The sequence below is a fragment of the Protomyctophum bolini genome (assembly GCF_963924005.1).
Source record: "Protomyctophum bolini genome assembly, chromosome: 7".
NCBI lineage: Eukaryota > Metazoa > Chordata > Actinopteri > Myctophiformes > Myctophidae > Protomyctophum > Protomyctophum bolini.
The window spans coordinates 39,547,341-39,562,846 of NC_137868.1; positions in this window are offsets into that span (position 1 = coordinate 39,547,341).

The window sequence follows — 15,506 nt, forward strand, 5'->3', positions numbered from 1 at the left end:
ACTTTGCCTGAGAGTGTCTGACTGATGGTGCAGTGGTCTAATCATCAGGGTTTCAGTACAGACATTCCATGTTCAAGGCCTGTTCCTCCTACAGCTCAATGCTGCAGTAATTTGAACTTTTCAAGGCTAGAATAAAAAATAAAAACTCAAAAGCACCCGGAGACATCTGTTGAATGCCCAAAGGTGCCGTGGCGTAATGGTGTGGAGCGCTTGGCCCGATGCCTCTGCTACAGTCAGTTGGCCGGTTCAAGTCCCATGTCATGACATCAAGGTGCTGGAGGACCATCGGGAGTTCCTCCTACAGCTCAATGCTGCAGTAATTTGAACTTTTCAAGGCTAGAATAAAAAATAAAAACTCAAAAGCACCCGGAGACATCTGCTGAATGCCCAAAGGTGCCGTGGCGTAATGGTGTGGAGCGCTTGGCCCGATGCCTCTGCTACAGTCAGTTGGCCGGTTCAAGTCCCATGTCATGACATCAAGGTGCTGGAGGACCATCGGGAGTTCCTCCTACAGCTCAATGCTGCAGTAATTTGAACTTTTCAAGGCTAGAATAAAAAAATAAAACTCAAAAGCACCCGGAGACATCTGCTGAATGCCCAAAGGTGCCGTGGCGTAATGGTGTGGAGCGCTTGGCCCGATGCCTCTGCTACAGTCAGTTGGCCGGTTCAAGTCCCATGTCATGACATCAAGGTGCTGGAGGACCATCGGGAGTTCCTCCTACAGCTCAATGCTGCAGTAATTTGAACTTTTCAAGGCTAGAATAAAAAATAAAAACTCAAAAGCACCCGGAGACATCTGCTGAATGCCCAAAGGTGCTGTGGCGTAATGGTGTGGAGCGCTTGGCCTGATGCCTCTGCTACAGTCAGTTGGCCGGTTCAAGTCCCATGTCATGACATCAAGGTGCTGGAGGACCATCGGGAGTTCCTCCTACAGCTCAATGCTGCAGTAATTTGAACTTTTCAAGGCTAGAATAAAAAAATAAAACTCAAAAGCACCCGGAGACATCTGCTGAATGCCCAAAGGTGCCGTGGCGTAATGGTGTGGAGCGCTTGGCCCGATGCCTCTGCTACAGTCAGTTGGCCGGTTCAAGTCCCATGTCATGACATCAAGGTGCTGGAGGACCATCGGGAGACGGTGCTCTCTCCCCCTGTTTCCTGAGATGTAACGGTTGGGGCTTATGTCTGAAAGAACCCTGTCCAGCTAATCTTTTACCATGAAAATGTCCAATTTAACATACTCTTACCACCTCTCAGTGTGCCATTTTCCAACTGGCCTGGAACCAAGACATAAAAGAGGGACTTTCCAACCAAGTTTTGGGCCACCTCAATTTCCCAAATTTGCAATTTCCGCAATTTCCGCAATTTGCAATTTCCTCAATTTCCGCAATTTCCAATTTCCCAAATTTGCAATTTCCGCAATTTGCAATTTCCGCAATTTCCGCAATTTTAAATTTCCGCAATTTGCAATTTCCCAAATTTTCAATTTCAGCAATTTCCGCAATTTTCAATTTCCGCAATTTGCAGTTTTTCATTGTCAAATTCATATAGTCACAGACTATTCTGTCAGATGATGGGCCAAAATGCATTGCTATTTCTTTTTAAAAGTTTGACCTAATTCTTATCTGTAAAACTTTAGGTGGACAGGGTTCTTTCAAACATAACCCCCAAATGCTACTTTTCAGGAAACAGGGGGAGAGAGCACCGTCTCCCGATGGTCCTCCAGCACCTTGATGTCATGACATGGGACTTGAACCGGCCAACTGACTGTAGCAGAGGCAACGGGCCAAGCGCTCCACACCATTACGCCACGGCACCTTTGGGCATTCAGCAGATGTCTCCGGGTGCTTTTGAGTTTTTATTTTTTATTCTAGCCTTGAAAAGTTCAAATTACTGCAGCATTGAGCTGTAGGAGGAACTCCCGATGGTCCTCCAGCACCTTGATGTCATGACATGGGACTTGAACCGGCCAACTGACTGTAGCAGAGGCATCGGGCCAAGCGCTCCACACCATTACGCCACGGCACCTTTGGGCATTCAGCAGATGTCTCCGGGTGCTTTTGAGTTTCTATTTTTTATTCTAGCCTTGAAAAGTTCAAATTACTGCAGCATTGAGCTGTAGGAGGAACAGGCCTTGAACATGGAATGTCTGTACTGAAACCCTGATGATTAGACCACTGCACCATCAGTCAGACACTCTCAGGCAAAGTCTCCTGGTAATTTTGAAGTGATCTTTTGTTCGTTAGCCTTCAGTTAGTAAAGATTAAATAACACAGCATCATATTAATCAGATCTTTCTTAGCGCTGTTGAGGTCTTCTTTTGTATGATAGTGTAACAGCCGGGAACCGAACCCTGGTCTCCCACGTGGAAAGCTAACATCTTAACCACTACGACAATTAGAGTTATCCTCGCTTCTCATCATTTTGGACCATGGGCTATAGCCCATATCGTACGGCATACTATAGCACGCCGTTTTTCATCATTTTTGAGGATTTGAAAAAATGAAAAAATGAAAAAAACGATGGGTTATAGCCCATGTTTTTTTGAAAAAAAAAAAAAACTTATCCTCGTTTCTCATCATTTTGGACCAAAGAAAAACTCATAAGCACCCGGAGACATCTGCTGAATGCCCAAAGGTGCCGTGGCGTAATGGTGTGGAGCGCTTGGCCCGATGCCTCTGCTACAGTCAGTTGGCATGTTCAAGTCCCATGTCATGACATCAAGGTGCTGCGCGCAGGGTCCGGCCCATTCCTCTCTGTTATGTCATATGACGAGCATTTAACTTTTAATATCACAATTATTGTAGCTAATCTTTAACTGAATCTGGAAGTATTCCTTTATTAAATGATTCTTCATAGTCTGGAATTGTAACTGATCAATTTTCTTTTGTGACTTTCGCCTTTATTTTATATGGAGGGACAGTCAGTGGTGTAAACTTTATTTATATAGCACATTTCATACATAAAATGCAACTCTGTCACATTCTGTCTCTCCCTCAGTCTCCACACTGGCCTCCCATATCCCATTCCAGCACACCCAGTTCCATTTACACACCTGTCAACTACCTAATCAGCCCAGCAGTGAACACTTCTCCAATCAACCTGCTCACTATAAAACTGGACTCAGTACAAACACTCATTGTCAGTTCATAACCTGTGTCACAGATGTCCTGCCTGTTCATGTGTTGACTTTGATGTCATTCTGATTCATGCCTGATTCCTACCTGCATTCCCCTGTGTAAGATATCTCGTAATTCTTTATTAAATACTTTATTATTATACTCTAGTTTGTTGTGACTTTGCTCCTGGGTTCAACTCTGTCTGCATCCTTGACAACTAAAGTACTTCACATATTAAACTTTATTTATATAGCACATGTCATACATAAAATGCAACTCAAAGTACTTCACATGAAAATAAAATAAAAAAAAACAAGCAGCGGAATGCCAGAAACAAAAAGTAGGTCAATCTACAATTAGCAAATAAAAATAGCAATACAAAACTAAAACATTAAAAATGGTAAGGAAATTTGTATTGGATAATACATTTTAAATTGATATTATTAGATATTCAACTTTATTGACATTTATAATTAAATTGGTGTCTTTACACTGTAGAATCCATTGTTGTTTGTTTCTGTTGCTTAACTCTGTTGCTTTAACTACATATAAGTGTCTATTTGTTTGTCTCTAAATTTTTTGATGAATTGAACAATGCCCTTTGTTCAATTCATGCCGTACGGCATACTATAGCACGCCGTTTTTCATCAATTTTGAGGATTTGAAGAAAATTCAAATTTTCAAAAAACATGGGTTATAGCCCATCGTTTTTTGAATTTTTGAAAAATGTTATCCTCATTTTTCATCATTTTTGAACATGGGCTATAGCCCCTACCGTACGGCATACTATAGCACGCAGTTTTTCATCATTTTTGAGGATTTGAAGAAAATTCAAAATTTCAAAAAACATGGGTTATAGCCCATCGTTTTTTGAATTTTTGAAAAAAATGTTATACTCATTTTTCATCATTTTTGAACATGGGCTATAGCCCCTACCGTACGGCATACTATAGCACGCCGTTTTTCATCATTTTTGAGGATTTGAAGAAAATTCAAAATTTCAAAAAAACATGGGATATAGCCCATCGTTTTTTGAATTTTTGAAAAAAATGTTATCCTCATTTTTCATCATTTTTGAACATGGGCTATAGCCCCTACCGTACGGCATACTATAGCACGCCGTTTTTCATCATTTTTGAGGATTTGAAGAAAATTCAAAATTTCAAAAAACATGGGTTATAGCCCATCGTTTTTTGAATTTTTGAAAAAAATGTTATCCTCATTTTTCATCATTTTTGAACATGGGCTATAGCCCCTACCGTACGGCATACTATAGCACGCCGTTTTTCATCATTTTTGAGGATTTGAAGAAAATTCAAAATTTCAAAAAACATGGGTTATAGCCCATCGTTTTTTGAATTTTTGAAAAAAATGTTATCCTCAATTTTCATCATTTTTGAACATGGGCTATAGCCCCTACCGTACGGCATACTATAGCACGCCGTTTTTCATCATTTTTGAGGATTTGAAGAAAATTCAAAATTTCAAAAAACATGGGTTATAGCCCATCGTTTTTTGAATTTTTGAAAAAAATGTTATCCTCATTTTTCATCATTTTTGAACATGGGCTATAGCTCCTACCGTACGGCATACTATAGCACGCCGTTTTTCATCATTTTTGAGGATTTGAAGAAAATTCAAAATTTCAAAAAACATGGGTTATAGCCCATCGTTTTTTGAATTTTTGAAAAAAATGTTATCCTCATTTTTCATCATTTTTGAACATGGGCTATAGCTCCTACCGTACGGCATACTATAGCACGCCGTTTTTCATCATTTTTGAGGATTTGAAGAAAATTCAAAATTTCAAAAAACATGGGTTATAGCCCATCGTTTTTTGAATTTTTGAAAAAAATGTTATCCTCATTTTTCATCATTTTTGAACATGGGCTATAGCCCCTACCGTACGGCATACTATAGCACGCCGTTTTTCATCATTTTTGAGGATTTGAAGAAAATTCAAAATTTCAAAAAACATGGGTTATAGCCCATCGTTTTTTGAATTTTTGAAAAAAATGTTATCCTCATTTTTCATCATTTTTGAACATGGGCTATAGCTCCTACCGTACGGCATACTATAGCACGCCGTTTTTCATCATTTTTGAGGATTTGAAGAAAATTCAAAATTTCAAAAAACATGGGTTATAGCCCATCGTTTTTTGAATTTTTGAAAAAAATGTTATCCTCATTTTTCATCATTTTTGAACATGGGCTATAGCCCCTACCGTACGGCATACTATAGCACGCCGTTTTTCATCATTTTTGAGGATTTGAAGAAAATTCAAAATTTCAAAAAACATGGGTTATAGCCCATCGTTTTTTGAATTTTTGAAAAAAATGTTATCCTCATTTTTCATCATTTTTGAACATGGGCTATAGCCCCTACCGTACGGCATACTATAGCACGCCGTTTTTCATCATTTTTGAGGATTTGAAGAAAATTCAAAATTTCAAAAAACATGGGTTATAGCCCATCGTTTTTTTAATTTTTGAAAAAAATGTTATCCTCATTTTTCATCATTTTTGAACCTGGGCTATAGCCTCTACCGTACGGCATACTATAGCACGCCGTTTTTCATCATTTTTGAGGATTTGAAGAAAATTCAAAATTTCAAAAAACATGGGTTATAGCCCATCGTTTTTTGAATTTTTGAAAAAAATGTTATCCTCATTTTTCATCATTTTTGAACATGGGCTATAGCCCCTACCGTACGGCATACTATAGCACGCCGTTTTTCATCATTTTTGAGGATTTGAAGAAAATTCAAAATTTCAAAAAACATGGGTTATAGCCCATCGTTTTTTGAATTTTTGAAAAAAATGTTATCCTCATTTTTCATCATTTTTGAACATGGGCTATAGCCCCTACCGTACGGCATACTATAGCACGCCGTTTTTCATCATTTTTGAGGATTTGAAGAAAATTCAAAATTTCAAAAAACATGGGTTATAGCCCATCGTTTTTTGAATTTTTGAAAAAAATGTTATCCTCATTTTTCATCATTTTTGAACATGGGCTATAGCCTCTACCGTACGGCATACTATAGCACGCCGTTTTTCATCATTTTTGAGGATTTGAAGAAAATTCAAAATTAAAAAAAACATGGGTTATAGCCCATCGTTTTTTGAATTTTTGAAAAAAATGTTATCCTCATTTTTCATCATTTTTGAACATGGGCTATAGCCCCTACCGTACGGCATACTATAGCACGCCGTTTTTCATCATTTTTGAGGATTTGAAGAAAATTCAAAATTTCAAAAAACATGGGTTATAGCCCATCGTTTTTTGAATTTTTGAAAAAAATGTTATCCTCATTTTTCATCATTTTTGAACATGGGCTATAGCCCCTACCGTACGGCATACTATAGCACGCCGTTTTTCATCATTTTTGAGGATTTGAAGAAAATTCAAAATTTCAAAAAACATGGGTTATAGCCCATCGTTTTTTGAATTTTTGAAAAAAATGTTATCCTCATTTTTCATCATTTTTGAACATGGGCTATAGCCCCTACCGTACGGCATACTATAGCACGCCGTTTTTCATCATTTTTGAGGATTTGAAGAAAATTCAAAATTTCAAAAAACATGGGTTATAGCCCATCGTTTTTTGAATTTTTGAAAAAAAATGTATCCTCATTTTTCATCATTTTTGAACATGGGCTATAGCCCCTACCGTACGGCATACTATAGCACACCGTTTTTCATCATTTTTGAGGATTTGAAGAAAATTCAAAATTTCAAAAAACATGGGTTATAGCCCATCGTTTTTTGAATTTTTGAAAAAAATGTTATCCTCATTTTTCATCATTTTTGAACATGGGCTATAGCCCCTACCGTACGGCATACTATAGCACGCCGTTTTTCATCATTTTTGAGGATTTGAAGAAAATTCAAAATTTCAAAAAACATGGGTTATAGCCCATCGTTTTTTGAATTTTTGAAAAAAATGTTATCCTCATTTTTCATCATTTTTGAACATGGGCTATAGCCCCTACCGTACGGCATACTATAGCACGCCGTTTTTCATCATTTTTGAGGATTTGAAGAAAATTCAAAATTTCAAAAAACATGGGTTATAGCCCATTGTTTTTTGAATTTTTGAAAAAAATGTTATCCTCATTTTTCATCATTTTTGAACATGGGCTATAGCCCCTACCGTACGGCATACTATAGCACGCCGTTTTTCATCATTTTTGAGGATTTGAAGAAAATTCAAAATTTCAAAAAACATGGGTTATAGCCCATCGTTTTTTGAATTTTTGAAAAAAATGTTATCCTCATTTTTCATCATTTTTGAACATGGGCTATAGCCCCTACCGTACGGCATACTATAGCACGCCGTTTTTCATCATTTTTGAGGATTTGAAGAAAATTCAAAATTTCAAAAAACATGGGTTATAGCCCATCGTTTTTTGAATTTTTGAAAAAAATGTTATCCTCATTTTTCATCATTTTTGAACATGGGCTATAGCCCCTACCGTACGGCATACTATAGCACACCGTTTTTCATCATTTTTGAGGATTTGAAGAAAATTCAAAATTTCAAAAAACATGGGTTATAGCCCATCGTTTTTTGAATTTTTGAAAAAAATGTTATCCTCATTTTTCATCATTTTTGAACATGGGCTATAGCCCCTACCGTACGGCATACTATAGCACGCCGTTTTTCATCATTTTTGAGGATTTGAAGAAAATTCAAAATTTCAAAAAACATGGGTTATAGCCCATCGTTTTTTGAATTTTTGAAAAAAATGTTATCCTCATTTTTCATCATTTTTGAACATGGGCTATAGCCCCTACCGTACGGCATACTATAGCACGCCGTTTTTCATCATTTTTGAGGATTTGAAGAAAATTCAAAATTTCAAAAAACATGGATTATAGCCCATTGTTTTTTGAATTTTTGAAAAAAATGTTATCCTCATTTTTCATCATTTTTGAACATGGGCTATAGCCCCTACCGTACGGCATACTATAGCACGCCGTTTTTCATCATTTTTGAGGATTTGAAGAAAATTCAAAATTTCAAAAAACATGGGTTATAGCCCATCGTTTTTTGAATTTTTGAAAAAAATGTTATCCTCATTTTTCATCATTTTTGAACATGGGCTATAGCCCCTACCATACGGCATACTATAGCACGCCGTTTTTCATCATTTTTGAGGATTTGAAGAAAATTCAAAATTTCAAAAAACATGGGTTATAGCCCATCGTTTTTTGAATTTTTGAAAAAAATGTTATCCTCATTTTTCATCATTTTTGAACATGGGCTATAGCCCCTACCGTACGGCATACTATAGCACGCCGTTTTTCATCATTTTTGAGGATTTGAAGAAAATTCAAAATTTCAAAAAACATGGGTTATAGCCCATTGTTTTTTGAATTTTTGAAAAAAATGTTATCCTCATTTTTCATCATTTTTGAACATGGGCTATAGCCCCTACCGTACGGCATACTATAGCACGCCGTTTTTCATCATTTTTGAGGATTTGAAGAAAATTCAAAATTTCAAAAAACATGGGTTATAGCCCATCGTTTTTTGAATTTTTGAAAAAAATGTTATCCTCATTTTTCATCATTTTTGAACATGGGCTATAGCCCCTACCATACGGCATACTATAGCACGCCGTTTTTCATCATTTTTGAGGATTTGAAGAAAATTCAAAATTTCAAAAAACATGGGTTATAGCCCATCGTTTTTTGAATTTTTGAAAAAAATGTTATCCTCATTTTTCATCATTTTTGAACATGGGCTATAGCTCCTACCGTACGGCATACTATAGCACGCCGTTTTTCATCATTTTTGAGGATTTGAAGAAAATTCAAAATTTCAAAAAACATGGGTTATAGCCCATTGTTTTTTGAATTTTTGAAAAAAATGTTATCCTCATTTTTCATCATTTTTGAACATGGGCTATAGCTCCTACCGTACGGCATACTATAGCACGCCGTTTTTCATCATTTTTGAGGATTTGAAGAAAATTCAAAATTTCAAAGAACATGGGTTATAGCCCATCGTTTTTTGAATTTTTGAAAAAAATGTTATCCTCATTTTTCATCATTTTTGAACATGGGCTATAGCCCCTACCGTACGGCATACTATAGCACGCCGTTTTTCATCATTTTTGAGGATTTGAAGAAAATTCAAAATTTCAAAAAACATGGGTTATAGCCCATTGTTTTTTGAATTTTTGAAAAAAATGTTATCCTCATTTTTCATCATTTTTGAACATGGGCTATAGCCCCTACCGTACGGCATACTATAGCACGCCGTTTTTCATCATTTTTGAGGATTTGAAGAAAATTCAAAATTTCAAAAAACATGGGTTATAGCCCATCGTTTTTTGAATTTTTGAAAAAAATGTTATCCTCATTTTTCATCATTTTTGAACATGGGCTATAGCCCCTACCGTACGGCATACTATAGCACGCCGTTTTTCATCATTTTTGAGGATTTGAAGAAAATTCAAAATTTCAAAAAACATGGGTTATAGCCCATCGTTTTTTTAATTTTTGAAAAAAATGTTATCCTCATTTTTCATCATTTTTGAACCTGGGCTATAGCCTCTACCGTACGGCATACTATAGCACGCCGTTTTTCATCATTTTTGAGGATTTGAAGAAAATTCAAAATTTCAAAAAACATGGGTTATAGCCCATCGTTTTTTGAATTTTTGAAAAAAATGTTATCCTCATTTTTCATCATTTTTGAACATGGGCTATAGCCCCTACCGTACGGCATACTATAGCACGCCATTTTTCATCATTTTTGAGGATTTGAAGAAAATTCAAAATTTCAAAAAACATGGGTTATAGCCCATCGTTTTTTGAATTTTTGAAAAAAATGTTATCCTCATTTTTCATCATTTTTGAACATGGGCTATAGCCCCTACCGTACGGCATACTATAGCACGCCGTTTTTCATCATTTTTGAGGATTTGAAGAAAATTCAAAATTTCAAAAAACATGGGTTATAGCCCATCGTTTTTTGAATTTTTGAAAAAAATGTTATCCTCATTTTTCATCATTTTTGAACATGGGCTATAGCCTCTACCGTACGGCATACTATAGCACGCCGTTTTTCATCATTTTTGAGGATTTGAAGAAAATTCAAAATTTAAAAAAACATGGGTTATAGCCCATCGTTTTTTGAATTTTTGAAAAAAATGTTATCCTCATTTTTCATCATTTTTGAACATGGGCTATAGCCCCTACCGTACGGCATACTATAGCACGCCGCTTTTCATCATTTTTGAGGATTTGAAGAAAATTCAAAATTTCAAAAAACATGGGTTATAGCCCATCGTTTTTTGAATTTTTGAAAAAAATGTTATCCTCATTTTTCATCATTTTTGAACATGGGCTATAGCCCCTACCGTACGGCATACTATAGCACGCCGTTTTTCATCATTTTTGAGGATTTGAAGAAAATTCAAAATTTCAAAAAACATGGGTTATAGCCCATCGTTTTTTGAATTTTTGAAAAAAATGTTATCCTCATTTTTCATCATTTTTGAACATGGGCTATAGCTCCTACCGTACGGCATACTATAGCACGCAGTTTTTCATCATTTTTGAGGATTTGAAGAAAATTCAACATTTAAAAAAACATGGGTTATAGCCCATCGTTTTTTGAATTTTTGAAAAAAATGTTATCCTCATTTTCCATCATTTTTGAACATGGGCTATAGCCCCTACCGTACGACATACTATAGCACGCCGTTTTTCATCATTTTTGAGGATTTGAAGAAAATTCAAAATTTCAAAAAACATGGGTTATAGCCCATCGTTTTTTGAATTTTTGAAAAAAATGTTATCCTCATTTTTCATCATTTTTGAACATGGGCTATAGCCCCTACCGTACGGCATACTATAGCACGCCGTTTTTCATCATTTTTGAGGATTTGAAGAAAATTCAAAATTTCAAAAAACATGGGTTATAGCCCATTGTTTTTTGAATTTTTGAAAAAAATGTTATCCTCATTTTTCATCATTTTTGAACATGGGCTATAGCCCCTACCGTACGGCATACTATAGCACGCCGTTTTTCATCATTTTTGAGGATTTGAAGAAAATTCAAAATTTCAAAAACATGGGTTATAGCCCATCGTTTTTTGAATTTTTGAAAAAAATGTTATCCTCATTTTTCATCATTTTTGAACATGGGCTATAGCCCCTACCATACGGCATACTATAGCACGCCGTTTTTCATCATTTTTGAGGATTTGAAGAAAATTCAAAATTTAAAAAAACATGGGTTATAGCCCATCGTTTTTTGAATTTTTGAAAAATGTTATCCTCATTTTTCATCATTTTTGAACATGGGCTATAGCCCCTACCGTACGGCATACTATAGCACGCAGTTTTTCATCATTTTTGAGGATTTGAAGAAAATTCAAAATTTCAAAAAACATGGGTTATAGCCCATCGTTTTTTGAATTTTTGAAAAAAATGTTATACTCATTTTTCATCATTTTTGAACATGGGCTATAGCCCCTACCGTACGGCATACTATAGCACGCCGTTTTTCATCATTTTTGAGGATTTGAAGAAAATTCAAAATTTCAAAAAAACATGGGATATAGCCCATCGTTTTTTGAATTTTTGAAAAAAATGTTATCCTCATTTTTCATCATTTTTTAACATGGGCTATAGCCCCTACCGTACGGCATACTATAGCACGCCGTTTTTCATCATTTTTGAGGATTTGAAGAAAATTCAAAATTTCAAAAAACATGGGTTATAGCCCATCGTTTTTTGAATTTTTGAAAAAAATGTTATCCTCATTTTTCATCATTTTTGAACATGGGCTATAGCCCCTACCGTACGGCATACTATAGCACGCCGTTTTTCATCATTTTTGAGGATTTGAAGAAAATTCAAAATTTCAAAAAAAACATGGGTTATAGCCCATCGTTTTTTGAATTTTTGAAAAAAATGTTATCCTCAATTTTCATCATTTTTGAACATGGGCTATAGCCCCTACCGTACGGCATACTATAGCACGCCGTTTTTCATCATTTTTGAGGATTTGAAGAAAATTCAAAATTTCAAAAAACATGGGTTATAGCCCATCGTTTTTTGAATTTTTGAAAAAAATGTTATCCTCATTTTTCATCATTTTTGAACATGGGCTATAGCTCCTACCGTACGGCATACTATAGCACGCCGTTTTTCATCATTTTTGAGGATTTGAAGAAAATTCAAAATTTCAAAAAACATGGGTTATAGCCCATCGTTTTTTGAATTTTTGAAAAAAATGTTATCCTCATTTTTCATCATTTTTGAACATGGGCTATAGCTCCTACCGTACGGCATACTATAGCACGCCGTTTTTCATCATTTTTGAGGATTTGAAGAAAATTCAAAATTTCAAAAAACATGGGTTATAGCCCATCGTTTTTTGAATTTTTGAAAAAAATGTTATCCTCATTTTTCATCATTTTTGAACATGGGCTATAGCCCCTACCGTACGGCATACTATAGCACGCCGTTTTTAATCATTTTTGAGGATTTGAAGAAAATTCAAAATTTCAAAAAACATGGGTTATAGCCCATCGTTTTTTGAATTTTTGAAAAAAATGTTATCCTCATTTTTCATCATTTTTGAACATGGGCTATAGCCCCTACCGTACGGCATACTATAGCACGCCGTTTTTCATCATTTTTGAGGATTTGAAGAAAATTCAAAATTTCAAAAAACATGGGTTATAGCCCATCGTTTTTTGAATTTTTGAAAAAAATGTTATCCTCATTTTTCATCATTTTTGAACATGGGCTATAGCCCCTACCGTACGGCATACTATAGCACGCCGTTTTTCATCATTTTTGAGGATTTGAAGAAAATTCAAAATTTCAAAAAACATGGGTTATAGCCCATCGTTTTTTTAATTTTTGAAAAAAATGTTATCCTCATTTTTCATCATTTTTGAACCTGGGCTATAGCCTCTACCGTACGGCATACTATAGCACGCCGTTTTTCATCATTTTTGAGGATTTGAAGAAAATTCAAAATTTCAAAAAACATGGGTTATAGCCCATCGTTTTTTGAATTTTTGAAAAAAATGTTATCCTCATTTTTCATCATTTTTGAACATGGGCTATAGCCCCTACCGTACGGCATACTATAGCACGCCGTTTTTCATCATTTTTGAGGATTTGAAGAAAATTCAAAATTTCAAAAAACATGGGTTATAGCCCATCGTTTTTTGAATTTTTGAAAAAAATGTTATCCTCATTTTTCATCATTTTTGAACATGGGCTATAGCCCCTACCGTACGGCATACTATAGCACGCCGTTTTTCATCATTTTTGAGGATTTGAAGAAAATTCAAAATTTCAAAAAACATGGGTTATAGCCCATCGTTTTTTGAATTTTTGAAAAAAATGTTATCCTCATTTTTCATCATTTTTGAACATGGGCTATAGCCTCTACCGTACGGCATACTATAGCACGCCGTTTTTCATCATTTTTGAGGATTTGAAGAAAATTAAAAATTAAAAAAAACATGGGTTATAGCCCATCGTTTTTTGAATTTTTGAAAAAAATGTTATCCTCATTTTTCATCATTTTTGAACATGGGCTATAGCCCCTACCGTACGGCATACTATAGCACGCCGTTTTTCATCATTTTTGAGGATTTGAAGAAAATTCAAAATTTCAAAAAACATGGGTTATAGCCCATCGTTTTTTGAATTTTTGAAAAAAATGTTATCCTCATTTTTCATCATTTTTGAACATGGGCTATAGCCCCTACCGTACGGCATACTATAGCACGCCGTTTTTCATCATTTTTGAGGATTTGAAGAAAATTCAAAATTTCAAAAAACATGGGTTATAGCCCATCGTTTTTTGAATTTTTGAAAAAAATGTTATCCTCATTTTTCATCATTTTTGAACATGGGCTATAGCCCCTACCGTACGGCATACTATAGCACGCCGTTTTTCATCATTTTTGAGGATTTGAAGAAAATTCAAAATTTCAAAAAACATGGGTTATAGCCCATCGTTTTTTGAATTTTTGAAAAAAATGTTATCCTCATTTTTCATCATTTTTGAACATGGGCTATAGCCCCTACCGTACGGCATACTATAGCACACCGTTTTTCATCATTTTTGAGGATTTGAAGAAAATTCAAAATTTCAAAAAACATGGGTTATAGCCCATCGTTTTTTGAATTTTTGAAAAAAATGTTATCCTCATTTTTCATCATTTTTGAACATGGGCTATAGCCCCTACCGTACGGCATACTATAGCACGCCGTTTTTCATCATTTTTGAGGATTTGAAGAAAATTCAAAATTTCAAAAAACATGGGTTATAGCCCATCGTTTTTTGAATTTTTGAAAAAAATGTTATCCTCATTTTTCATCATTTTTGAACATGGGCTATAGCCCCTACCGTACGGCATACTATAGCACGCCGTTTTTCATCATTTTTGAGGATTTGAAGAAAATTCAAAATTTCAAAAAACATGGGTTATAGCCCATTGTTTTTTGAATTTTTGAAAAAAATGTTATCCTCATTTTTCATCATTTTTGAACATGGGCTATAGCCCCTACCGTACGGCATACTATAGCACGCCGTTTTTCATCATTTTTGAGGATTTGAAGAAAATTCAAAATTTCAAAAAACATGGGTTATAGCCCATCGTTTTTTGAATTTTTGAAAAAAATGTTATCCTCATTTTTCATCATTTTTGAACATGGGCTATAGCCCCTACCGTACGGCATACTATAGCACGCCGTTTTTCATCATTTTTGAGGATTTGAAGAAAATTCAAAATTTCAAAAAACATGGGTTATAGCCCATCGTTTTTTGAATTTTTGAAAAAAATGTTATCCTCATTTTTCATCATTTTTGAACATGGGCTATAGCCCCTACCGTACGGCATACTATAGCACACCGTTTTTCATCATTTTTGAGGATTTGAAGAAAATTCAAAATTTCAAAAAACATGGGTTATAGCCCATCGTTTTTTGAATTTTTGAAAAAAATGTTATCCTCATTTTTCATCATTTTTGAACATGGGCTATAGCCCCTACCGTACGGCATACTATAGCACGCCGTTTTTCATCATTTTTGAGGATTTGAAGAAAATTCAAAATTTCAAAAAACATGGGTTATAGCCCATCGTTTTTTGATTTTTTGAAAAAAATGTTATCCTCATTTTTCATCATTTTTGAACATGGGCTATAGCCCCTACCGTACGGCATACTATAGCACGCCGTTTTTCATCATTTTTGAGGATTTGAAGAAAATTCAAAATTTCAAAAAACATGGGTTATAGCCCATTGTTTTTTGAATTTTTGAAAAAAATGTTATCCTCATTTTTCATCATTTTTGAACATGGGCTATAGCCCCTACCGTACGGCATACTATAGCACGC